This window comes from Sorex fumeus, unplaced genomic scaffold (assembly GCF_029834395.1).
Source record: "Sorex fumeus unplaced genomic scaffold, SorFum_2.1 ptg000043l, whole genome shotgun sequence".
NCBI classification, from domain to species: Eukaryota; Metazoa; Chordata; class Mammalia; order Eulipotyphla; family Soricidae; genus Sorex; species Sorex fumeus.
The window spans coordinates 32301337-32313530 of NW_026606100.1; the positions used below are offsets into that span (position 1 = coordinate 32301337).

The 12194-nt window shown below is 47.3% G+C and overlaps 1 protein-coding gene across 2 annotated transcripts in view; it reads right to left on the reverse strand.

Annotated features, from left to right (window-relative positions):
- Positions 1–12194, reverse strand: part of NT5C2 (5'-nucleotidase, cytosolic II) — a 139921-nt gene that overhangs the window by 69373 nt on the left and 58354 nt on the right. Inside the window, exon 1 of one of the 2 annotated variants that reach the window (XM_056120987.1) lies at positions 12061–12125. The exons of the other annotated variant lie outside the window; for it this stretch is intronic. The gene's annotated coding sequence lies outside the window, so the exon portion shown is untranslated. Of the gene's footprint in view, positions 1–12060; positions 12126–12194 lie in introns of those variants that run through there. 2 annotated transcript variants of the gene reach the window in all.

A 12194-nucleotide genomic window follows, 5' to 3' on the forward strand; every position in this document is an offset into this window, starting at 1 on the left:
GCAAAGGTGTGGCACCCGCACCCCACCCCCACTAAAAACAAAAACAGAAACACTATGTAAATAGAAATATTACTATACAACATGACTAAATCTCAAAATTATGCTGGGTGGTTGCAGTATGACAAAAAAAAATGAGTGCATACCAAGTGATTTTACTTATGTAACATTCTAGGAAATAACAACTAATCTACAGTGAGCAGATCAGTGGCTGCCTGGGGTGAAGGAAGAGATCCAGGTAAACCAGTTGTGACAGCAAATCTGGATTGTGGTGGTTGCTTCAGGGGCCATAAGCAACAAATGGGTTTTGCTAAAACGGAACTAGTAGCACTGTCCTTCTATTGTCTCCATTGTGAGACTTGTTGTTACTGTGTTACTTGGGGCTGGAGCAATAGTACAGTGGGGAAAGGTGCTTGCCGTGCATTTGCCTGACCCAAGTGTGATCCCAGCACCCCATGGGGTTCCCCGAGCCTGCCAGGAGTGATCCCTGAGCGCAGAGCGAGGAGTAAGCTCTGAGCACTGCTAGGTATGGCCTAAAATAACACAAATTGATGATGAGAATAATAGTAGTAATTTCTTAAAAGATAAAATCTCCAGTCTACAAAATACATGACAACACTCTCACAATGGGCGCAGTAACTAAAAGAACTCTCATTCACAGTATTGTGGGGTTTTAAATGAAAACTTCATCACCTTCCCCTAAAGAAAGGGAAGTCAGGTTTGATATGCCAAACACAGTAACAACAAGTCTCACAATGGAGACATTACTGGGCCTGCTCGAGCAAATCGATGAACAATAGAAGGACAGTGCTACTAGTTCGGTTTTAGCAAAATCATTTTAAATCTTTCAGGTCATGTCACTTAAGCCACCTAGAAAGAAGTGATAAACACAATATACAGCATAAGTCTAGTAGGCAAATTGCTTAAGACATGGCAATCTGAACCAAATACTCATTTTTAATGGATTAATAAAGATAATAAGGTATTATTAATATACATTATCAATATATTCTCATCCACATAACAAACAGGTAAGAGTGTTGGATAATATTCTGCTGCTCCCTCAGGGAGCTTAAGATCTATTGAGCCACTCCTACAACAGAGCAACTGAGGCACAACTAATAATCCTATATTGCTTTTCTCTTTCCTGTATTCTTCTGTATGGTTTATAAGCAGTGTCCTTTTTGTATAGACACAGGAAGACAACTGATGCTACGCTATGTAACATGGGAATTAATTGACTCCAAAATAATATTTACTCCTGGGCATCCATATTTATTTGACTTAAGCCTCAGTTGCTCTTATTCCTAGCATTCCAAGAGCTGGGTCCTGACGAGGGACTGATGGATACAGGGCAAGCTGTGAGCTACCCTGGCATTGAAATGGGCCAGGCCAAGCACCATAATGCTCAACTCTTAGTTAAGAGCACGGTCATGGACAAACTCTGCCATGACCCAAAAGAGGTAACTGAATAAGCATCCTGCTGGGGTTAGGGACACTAACCTACCCTGAGGACTGTGGTCTGGAATATATAGTGAGAGAGATGATTTCAGCAAGAACCAAACCTTAAGCGTGGTATCTCTTACTGTGCTCATACAAAATGACACTGCTAGAAATATTATTAGAAGTAAATTTACTATGACTAATTGGATTACTCACTGAGGAAAGGAGAAAGCAACACATCCTGAATGGAACCCCACCCTTGAGCCCTTGAGCAGATCTAGTAATCTGGGGTAATCTCTTTAGATGAGATTTTGTCTTGAGTTAATCTCCTGGAGGAGTGGTCTTACCTCTCTTTGTTGATTAGTTAATGTTCAACCCCACCTTTGTTTCCCCACCCTACAGGATTTCTATATAAACTAGGCTGTAAGGGGCTGGGGGGGAGTCAGAGAGTCAGAGGGTCAGAAGGCCAGTCGGAGACTTTGGAGACTTTGAGGTCCGCGAGGAGACTAGGATGAGGGAACTCTGATGACCGAGACTGCGACTATAAGGACTACGCTTGGAAGACCCCAGGGAGTCCGCCCGTCGCCCACCCTTCGCCCGTCGTCCCGGAAGAGCCTGGCGAGGCCACTCCTCTGACACTGCGCAGGCCTGCCTTAGCCAAGCCCACCAGTCCATTCTCACTTCTTATGTATCATATGGCGTGTTGAATTGAGTGGAGACGAAAAAACTCAACAGTAAGAGTAAGAATATTCAGTGCTGGAATTTGTATGTGTTTACAGTACAAAACAGCACAGCAGGTAAGGCCTGCATCCGCTGATCTGGGTTCGTTCCCCGAACCTGAGTCCCACCAGGAGTAAGCCCTGTGCACAGCCTGGTGTGGCCAAAAGGAAATTAGAAATTAGCAGCTTTATAATCAATTATACTTGTAAGAATATTGAACACTGCTGTAAAATTTAAAAGGAAAGGATAATTTTGTGAGGTTTTCGGGTTATTTTGGGTCACACCCCACAATGCTGGGGGGTGTGGTGCTGGACACAGAACCAGGACCAAACACATTACAGCAAGCAGGTGGGCACTAACAAGGGTTGGGCACAAGCCCTGGGTATCTCTGTGGCCCCTGAAAGGGTATTTTTGTTTTTATTTTGTTTTGTTTTTGTGCTACATCCATTATTGCTCAGGGATTACCCCTGGTTCTGCACTCAGAGATCACTCCCGATGGCTTAGAGGATCCATATGGGGTGCTGGGGATTGAACCGCAGTCAGCCACACTCAAGGCAAGCACCCTACCCACTGTCCTATCGTTGAGGCCTCTGGAAAGGTTAATTTTGAATGGCTTCAACTTCTCATCAGCCCAAAATTTAGTCTTCATACATGTAATTTTAATAGCATGTTACACACACTAAATATTTAACTACAGAAAAAGTTCAAGCTGTACTGTATCCATAAGCCTGGTAGTAGGCATATTTTATACATAGCCCTTGACAGCCCTGATCTTTGACAAATGACAAGAAAAACCAAGAAAATTAAGTGGTGGAACTGGGAGTACACAGCATGTGCCCAGCCCCCGGCACCTCCTGGCCCCTGAAAATCACTGGGATGGTCTTGGAGGTCCCCTGAGCATTCCCAGCCATGGCCCCGGTAGGCCCTCAACAGGGTCCTGGCAACAACACACCCTTAGACTTTCACACTGAGCTTCCTGCAATGCTGGCGAAGGGCCTGCAGGAGCACTCGTCCCTGGGGCCCCAAGGCAGGGGGACGCCAAAGAAAGAGTACAGTGGTAAGTTAGTCTCTCAAGGGGTCCCTCTGTAACATGATCCACAAACCAGCTCACCTGCAAATAAATTCCCCTGAAACAACAGAAATCAGGTCCAAGTTTGGATTAATTTCTTCTAACAATACTGCTTAAACACTTATATAATTTAATGTCACTTAGATGTCAAAGAACACTTAAAAACATAGTTCTGAAAGTATTTTTTGTCACTCTTCTAATTAAAATAAACACACAAGGAAATAAACATCTAAAATATTTTACAGCCAGAGTACACAAGAATTAAGGTACTTGTATTTCAAGAGGCCACACCTTGTTTGCACCCCAGTTCTACTCCCCGGCATCACCAGGAGTGACCCCTGACCACAGAGCCGGTAGCGGCCCCTAGGCAGTGACAAGAGTGGCCAAGAGACACAAACAAAAAATTGCTTTGTTTTAATGAAGAAATCTCAATTTCCCCCCTAAGAAAAACTCTTTAAAAACTTTTGCTGTATGTATGGCCAAAGGATGGAGCTCAGTGGTAACTGCATACTTCACAAGTATGAGTCCCTGTGTTCAATCACCAGCAAACAAACTAAATAATATTGTGTTTAAATTATTTAATTGTTAAATGTGGGGGCCGGAGTGATAGAACAGTGGGGAGGGCGTTTGCCTTGCATGCAGCCAACCTGGATTCAATCCCAGGCATCCCATATGGTCTCCGGAATACTGCCAGGTGTAATTCCTGAATGCAGAGCCAGGAGTAAACCCCTGAGCATGGCAGGGTGTGGCCCAAACATCAAAAAAAAATTTTTTTTATTTAAAAATTGCTAAGTGTTTTATTACTTGGGGCCTGAGAGACAGTACAGCAGGAAGGGCGCTTGCCTTGCATGCAGCTACCCAGGTTCAATTCCTGGCATCCCATTGTTCCCCTGAGCACTGCCAGGAGTAATTCCTGAGTGCAGAGCCAGGAGTGATCCCTGAGCATGGCCGAATGTGGCCCAAAAACAAAAAAGAAAAAAAATTCATTACTTTTGACAAAGTGTACTGCTCATGATAAAGTGTACTGTTCATTTTTCATCATTGTTTTTTGTTTGGAGGCCACACCAAGCAATACTCAGGGGTTACTACTGGTCCTGCACTCAGGAATTACTCCTGGCACTGCTCAGGGGACCAAATGGGATGCCAGGGTCAAACCCTGATTGGCTCTGTGCAAGGCAAACACCCCACCCACTGTACTCTCTCTCCAGGTCCTCATTTCGTTATTTTCATTGAGAGTTCTCTTCTGCCCCAAGTTTCATTATATCAGTTTCCACCAGGGATGTAGGCCACTAACAAGCTCCCACTAAAGATGACATTCGCCTCCTCACACACATCACTTCTTGTCCCCTCACCTTGCTTCATTTTCTCCCACATGAACACTTCCAGACAAACTTCACAGCAGACTGTCAGTCCCTCTCTAAAATGTACGCCCCATCAGGGTCATATCTGCTTATCTCCTGCTCCTAAAATACAGAAATAAATGAAGCCCCAAGCCTCTAACTGAAGCTCTTTGCTTTTATAAAAGCCAATTCCTAAGAAAGGCCAAAAATGCGAGAAAATTACACAAGTTCTTCTTAACGCTCTAAACCTGTTTCTCAACCATTTCCTGCCCATATCCCTCTTGCGACCTTGTTTCCTTCCTACAGTCCATTTACAGGATTTTCACCTATGGCTCCCTTCCTTCCCCGAGGACTATGGGGGGGGGGGGGGGGGGTACAGGGAGGAGAGGACGTATGCCCCCAGCTGAGAAATACTGCTCTAAATAAGCCTATGTGAAATCTTATGCTTGCTTCAGAAACATGTAGATTCTTCAGTTAATATTTTCCTGAGATTTCAACATCAGGGCTTAGAACAAAAAGTTCCTTGTTCTCACGGAAAAATAATAAAATTGAGAAAACATTTTGTCAAATGAAAAATGAGTTCTTTTACTTATTGCCCTGACAATTTTTCTTCTTCAAGCAACAAGCTCCAATATCTAGGGAAGATGTAACTAAAATAAACATACCTAATATATCCACTTTAAAAATATACAAAAAAAAAAACTTGAATTTTTATTGTTCTGAACTGCAACTCCTACAATTCCATTACTTCTGCCATATAGTCAGGTTGCTTCTATGTGGTTTGTTGGTATTTTTCTTTTTCTGGAATATGAGATCAATCCCTGGGTTGCGTAATACCAGACATTCATCAATAACATCAAAAGGAACAAGGTGCCAAGGAGAAGGCTTAAAGGGCTCAAGCACATGCTTTGCACACAGGAAATCTGGGTTTGATCCCAAATCCCACATAAAATACACACACACACACGTTCAATTCTGGGATCAGCCGTTGAGCACTGAGAAAGGAGCAGCCCCCAAGCACTGACGGCAATGGCCCCAAAACCAGAAAAGGTTTGAGGGCACATGAAAGAAAATATTTACTTACGATTAACTCATGAATTTACTTATTTTGTCCTCCCTTTGATTGTAGGTACTATTGCACACCTCTGAATTAGAAGGGGGAGGTGAGTGGAGCAACAGTATAGCAGATACGGCACTTGCCTTGCATACGGTTGATCTTAGTTCAATCCCTGGTACCCCATATGGTCCCCTGAGCACTGCCAGGAGATCCCTAGTTCAAAGGACATGACAATTAAGTGTAATTTATCACCTCTGAGTAAAACCTGAACCAAGGATGGGCGTGGGAAACAGCTGTAAAGCTCATTACTGGGGGCCAGGAAATAGGGTTAAAGTTAGGCCTACAAGACATGGGTTCAAGTCTCAGTACCTCATGGTCCCCCAAGCATCTCCAGGAGCAGCCTTGAAGGGCCCCAAGTACCGCCAGCTAGGGCCCTGGAGGCCCCCACAACACCAGGGTGGCCTGTTTGACAAGTACCATGTCCAACAGCATCACATCCTGGGCCCTTCAATGAATCGCTAGTCTGGCTGGCAGAAAGTTGTAGGTGTGACCTTAAGGCTTGCTAAGGTTTGGGAAGTCCCAAAACTTTTTTTTTTTAAGTTTCTATTTAAAGTCATTATTGGCCAGAGATGTAGTTCGGTGGTAGTGAGTGTACCCTGCATGCATGAGGCTTTGGGTTCAATCCAAGGTACCCAAAAAAATAAACAAGTAAAGGCCTAAGTGGGGCAATAGAGAAAAACCTTAAATGCCCCCAAAATATTAGATGTCTCATCCATTGTCAATGTAATAACTGTACTGTAGCTTTGTAGAGCGTCTTATTTGGATATCCAAGTACCGCTGCTCAAGTGAGAAATGTCAGAGGGGTCTGCAACTTCCTATTACCTCTTTGAGGAGAAAGTGTACATAGAAGAGCTGGAGGAAGATCAACGGGAGGAGCACAGGCTTCGCAAGTAGCCGCCACCGTTCCATCCCCCGAGCACTTCCAAGAGTGGCCCCCACACACAGGGCCAGGAGTAGGCCCCCCAAAAACCAAGAAGCTAGTATATAGGATAAGGTAATATTAATATTAATAGCGGAGGCCAAATATTAATTAGTAAATTCAAGAGAGATTTAGTATTAATTATAGAGAACTAAAACCTAATGACTAAAGAGCAAAGAAGTCAACAGAATAAGGATTCAGAATACAAATTGCAACTTATAGGGAAAAAAGAAACTTTGGGGCCAGAGTAAGAGTACCGCAGGCAAGGTATCTGCCTTGCACCCTTGCCCGTGGCGACTGGGACTCAATCCCCAGCACAACACCAGGTCCCCCAAGCACCACCAGGAGTGACCACTGAGCAAAGAAGCAAGATCAAGTCCCAAGCATTGCTGGGTGTGGCCCAAGGCCAAAAAAGAAACCTTACAATGAATGGAGGTAAAGAAGCTCCATCTCACTGTGATCAGGAAAAATCAAATTTAATGTTTAAATGTTTAAATCTTACAGTATTGATTAAATTCTCAGTAGTGAATTTAATGTGGTATATACAGACCCATTAACATACCTGGGGCCAGAAAGATGGTATAATGGGGAGGGCACCTGCCCAGCTCTTGGCCAACCCTGGTTGGATCCTCAGCATCCCGAATGGTTCTCTGAACATCGCTAGAGTAATCCCTGACCACGGAGCCAGAAATAAACCCTGAGCACGGTCGAATGCGGGCGCCCCTCCAAACACACACACACACACACACATACATATATATATGTATATATATATATATGAGAGCTGGGGAGCTGGCATGCTGGAATCCTATGTAGCAATCCCCAGCACCACAGGATTCCCTTAGGCAACACCCAATCACTGTGCTACATGTAACTAAGCACTGCTGGGTGTGACCCCAAACCAAAAATAATAATAATGCACACATTCAAAAGAGATGACACAATTAGAAAATGAGCAGGGAAACAGTAAATATAATAGTCTACAATTGAAAGATAATTACATTTGATGTACATTTGAACACGCAGCCAACATGGCCTACCCTACCGGAGTTGGATTCCTCTGCCCCTCTCTGAGAGCCTGGCAAGCTACCGAGAGGATCTCTCCTGCACAGCAAAGCCTGGCAAGCTACCCGTGACGTATTCGATATGCCAAACACAGTAACAAGTCTCACAATGTTACTGGGCCCGCTTGAGCAAATCAGTGAACAACAGGAGGACAGTGAGAGTACATTTGAAATTATTTTTTTTGAGCCACACCCAGCCATGCTCAGGGATCACTCCTGACAGCACTCAGGGGATACTATGGGATGCCAGGTATCAAACCCAGGTCAGCTACATACAAGACAAACACCCTACCCACTGTATTATTGCTCCAGCCCTGAAATATTTCACATTTTAAAATAAATTTAAGACATTAATGAAACCTGATTACACTGAACCAAAGACCTTTTGAAACCATCTATTTCAAGGTTTGGGGAATGTAGCTATATGCGGAGAAATGGACTTACATGCGTGTGTAAAGCTCTGCGGCCAACCCCAGCACCCCCCCAAAAAAAATAATCCACTGTACATCTGAAAGAAAAACCCAGTATTAATATACAACAAAGTTACTGAATTACTGACAATACATAAACATAAAATGTTTAAGCAGTTAAACTTCAAACAGATTGCTGTCTTTTTTTCCCAGCAGTTCCCTGACACAGTGGACTTTTGTCAGCTCACTCTGGGTCAGGGAGATAATTCAAAGGGCTGGAGTTCATGCTTTGCATGTGGGAGCCCAGAGTTTATCTGCCCCACATGATGGTACCCAGAGAACCACTGGGAGCCATCTCCAAGTAGCCCAGAGAATCACTAGGTGTGGCCCAAAGCACATGAATACATGAATACATGAACATGTTCACAAGCACGCGCGCACACACACAGACACACACATGCTCACACATGCTCACATTCTTGATAATGCTTGCCCAAAGTGAGATCATCAAAGGTTTGACACTCTCCAAGTTCATTTATTTTTTTATTTTTTATTTTACTTTTTTGCTCTTTTGGGGTCACACCCAGCAATGCACAGCGGTTACTTCTGGCTCAGGCACTCAGGAATTACTCCTGGTGGTGCTCAGGGGACTATATGGGATGCTGGAACTCAAACCCAGGTCGGCTGCATGCAAGGCAAATGCCCTACCTACTCTGCTATCACTCCAGCCCCTCTGGTTTCGCTTAATCCTTCTAATTCAGAATTCTGCTTTAAAGGGGCAGGTGTATTGCTCTGCTGGAATTTTGCTATTACTGGTGTGCTGCCAAAGTCATTTTCCATCAGAAGAGAGAAAGCAGCCACTACAAACCTAACCAAATCACAAGACTCAATTGAATTTCAACCCGTTAAAATGTCCCAAGATTGTGTGGGGCTGGGAAGAGATCTCAAAAGGCTAGGAGCACAGACTAAGTTTTGGTGCATAGTTCCCCAAGTACCACAGATGTGAAAAAAAAAGCAAGCAAATGAAAAGCTTACCAGTACCCAATGATAAAAGCATTAACACTCCATAGCAATTTGCTACCAATACCCTAGAAGCAAATAACTTTGTGTTTGTGAGCCACACCCAGAAGTGCTCAGGGGTAGTTACTCCTGTCTCAGCACTCAGGGAACCACATGGGGGTGGCAGGGATCGACCTTGGTCAGCCATTAGCCACGTGCAAGGCAAATGCCTTACCACCTCCTATATCTCTGCAAGGCAAATGCCTGACCCACCAGCCTATATCTTTGAAGGCAAAAGCCTGACCCACAGTACTATCACTCTGGCCCGAAGCAAATAACTTTCTTAAGGGTTGAATCTGAAGAACAAAACATCATTCCTCATTAAAAAGGATGAGCTTCTTTATGCTCTATCTGCAAGAAATCTAGGCAGTTCACCAGAATCTCCAGTTTTATCTCTTACTATTACTCTACCAAACCCTTTTTTTGTCATGTCTATATTTTTATTGTATTTATTTTTAATTTTAATTATTGATTAGGTATAGTTATAGTCATACCAAACCCTTCATTTTAATGAAAGCAATCTAATCACCAAACCCTCAATGTGTCCACTTCTACATCTTCCCCTACTCTCAAGTATCACATTCTGTTTTCCTTGACCCCAACCAACCTGTAATAATCTCTTCACTACAAACCTAAAAAATAACATTGGTAGAGAATTTAACAGATACCAATACTGCTTCAACAGAATGATCTCACTTAATTCCAGCCTGTAAAATTTGTTCTATTTTTTCCTTTTTCATAATAAAAGAAGCCAAACGTGGCCCTCTAAAGTTAAGTTCTCCAAGGTTTCCTGGATATTGTCAGGTCTGAATCCCAGACTCCAGTACCCAGGCCAGCCCTTAAATATCCTATGTAATGCTATTTCCAGCTCATACAAAACTAACCTGGGAGATATGATATTTTTGCCTTCACAGCATTGTCTAAACTGCTCAAAATATGACATTAATTCAACAAAAACTTAACTGAGAATAGGTTCAGGGTACTGTTGAGCACTGAGTATAATAAGTACATGTGACAGTCTCTACAAAAATCCAACAGCTGAGTTCTCAGGACATTCAGGCATTCCATACATGTAGGTAATTATGCAAAACTCAAAACGATGTTTGCAGAGCAATTACAAGCCCATAAAAATTGGTTTAGATAAGGGCTGGAAAGGAACAGTCCTAAGTATGATACAAGTGGGGTGTGTCTGATCTATTGTATGCAACTAGTGTGTCACACTCTTTCTGCTAAGAATAGAGCAACAAAAAAGGCATTTTGAGTTTTCCTTTAATTCTCATAAAACAGCAGAAATAGCCTGAAAACAAATCCTTCACAGCCCACTGTAATATTTCTCACTGTAATCTCTCTCTCTCTCTCTCCCTCTCCCCCCCTCCCTCCTCCCTACACCCCCCATCTTTCTGCAATTATAAACTTTTAGAACCATATCAGCTGTCAAGTTTCTGGAACAGAATGAAATCTTAGACCTGAATGGAAAAAGAAAAAGAAAATCTCATCCGGGCTTCTCGTTTACAGTATGTGCAACTGGGGTTTTAATAACTACATGTGACTTTCTTCAAGTTCACCTCTCCAGGCCCGAGAATGTCTTCATCTGGATGGTCTAACGGTCGTGCAGGGTGTCCCGGTAAACATGTAAACGACTTCCCGCCCCCCCGGACGCCGCGAGGAGTCACTGGGTACGGTTGCAACCAGCTCCCCAAGCGCATTCCGAGTCCCCATCGCCGCCGCGTTGCCTTTAGGAGGCAAACTCCAGCCAGGGTGGGAGCCGGGGCATTTCCGGCAGCAAGCTGGGGGTCAGCCCGCCCGGGTCCGCACCCGGGTCCGCACCCAGCCCCGCAGCCCCGCAGCCGCGCGTCGCGCACGCGCGCACCCGGCTCCCCGCCGCAGAGTCCGGAGAGCTCCGCAACCCCAAAACACCCAGCGACGACGGCGCCCGGGGAAACCGGTCGGGCGGGCAAGGGTGACCCACCGCTCTGAAAAGCTGAGGCCTGGCGGAGTCAAACCCCCCGCCCCCCAAAAAAGCAATAATAACAATAACAACTGGGCACGTGCAACCCAGAGCTCAGCTCTCCCGGCTGCAGCTCGCCCTCGGCTCCCGGGGCGTCGGGGAAAAGACCCGCACGAGCCCGCGGGCCCCACGACGCGATGCGACCCGGGGCGCGCCGGGGACCACCGGGGAGGGGGCGTGTTTCCCGGAAAGCGGGGCCGGGTCCCGGGGCGGACCTGTGGGCCCTGACCACATTAGCCCCGGGGCGCGGTCCCGCCAGAAAAGCCGCCCCCAGCCCCACCCCCACCCCCACCCCCACCCCGCTGCTCCCGAGCCCCCACCCACCCACCCGGGTCCCCGCCCCGCGGGGCTGCTGCTCGGGGGTCGGCGGGGAAGGCGCACCAGGGCTGGGGGGAGGCCCCCCTCCCCGGGTGCGGAAGCGCCGGGACGCGGCGTGGGCCCGGAGGGAGGAAGAAGTCCCAGCCGGGAGCCGGGGGGCCGGGGGGCCGGGGGAGGAGAGCCGGGGCCGGGCGGGGGGCGAGGGGCGCTCTCCAGGGGCCAGGCCGGGGCCAGCGCGCCGGCGGCGGGGAACAATGGCGCGAGTGTGACGTGGGGCCGGGGGCGTCGCCGCGGCGCCGGACAAGGGTCCGCTTCGAGCTCGGGACCCCCCACCCCCACGAGGGCCGCTGCGGACGCGCAGAGACCCGGGTGCCGAGGACCCCCCACCCCCGACCCCCGACGCGCCGGGCGGGCGCCCGCACCCAGGAAAGGGGCCGCCGGGGCGCAGCGGCCCGGGGGAGGGTCGGCCACGGGCGGGGGGCGCCCGCCAAGGGCCCGGGTCGCGCGCTCCGCCACGCACCCGCCCCGCCCCGCCGCGCCGCGGCCCCGGCTCGCCCGCTCCCTCCCCTTCCACCCGCGGGTCCCGCCGCACTCACCGGCCCCGCCGCTCCGCCGCGATCCCAGCGCGCAACTGCCGCAGCCGCCGGCGCGCGCGCGCTCCCCGCCCCCGCCGCCGCGGCCCCGCCCCCCGCTCGCGCCTGGCCTCAGGGAGCGGCGCGCAATTCCGCGC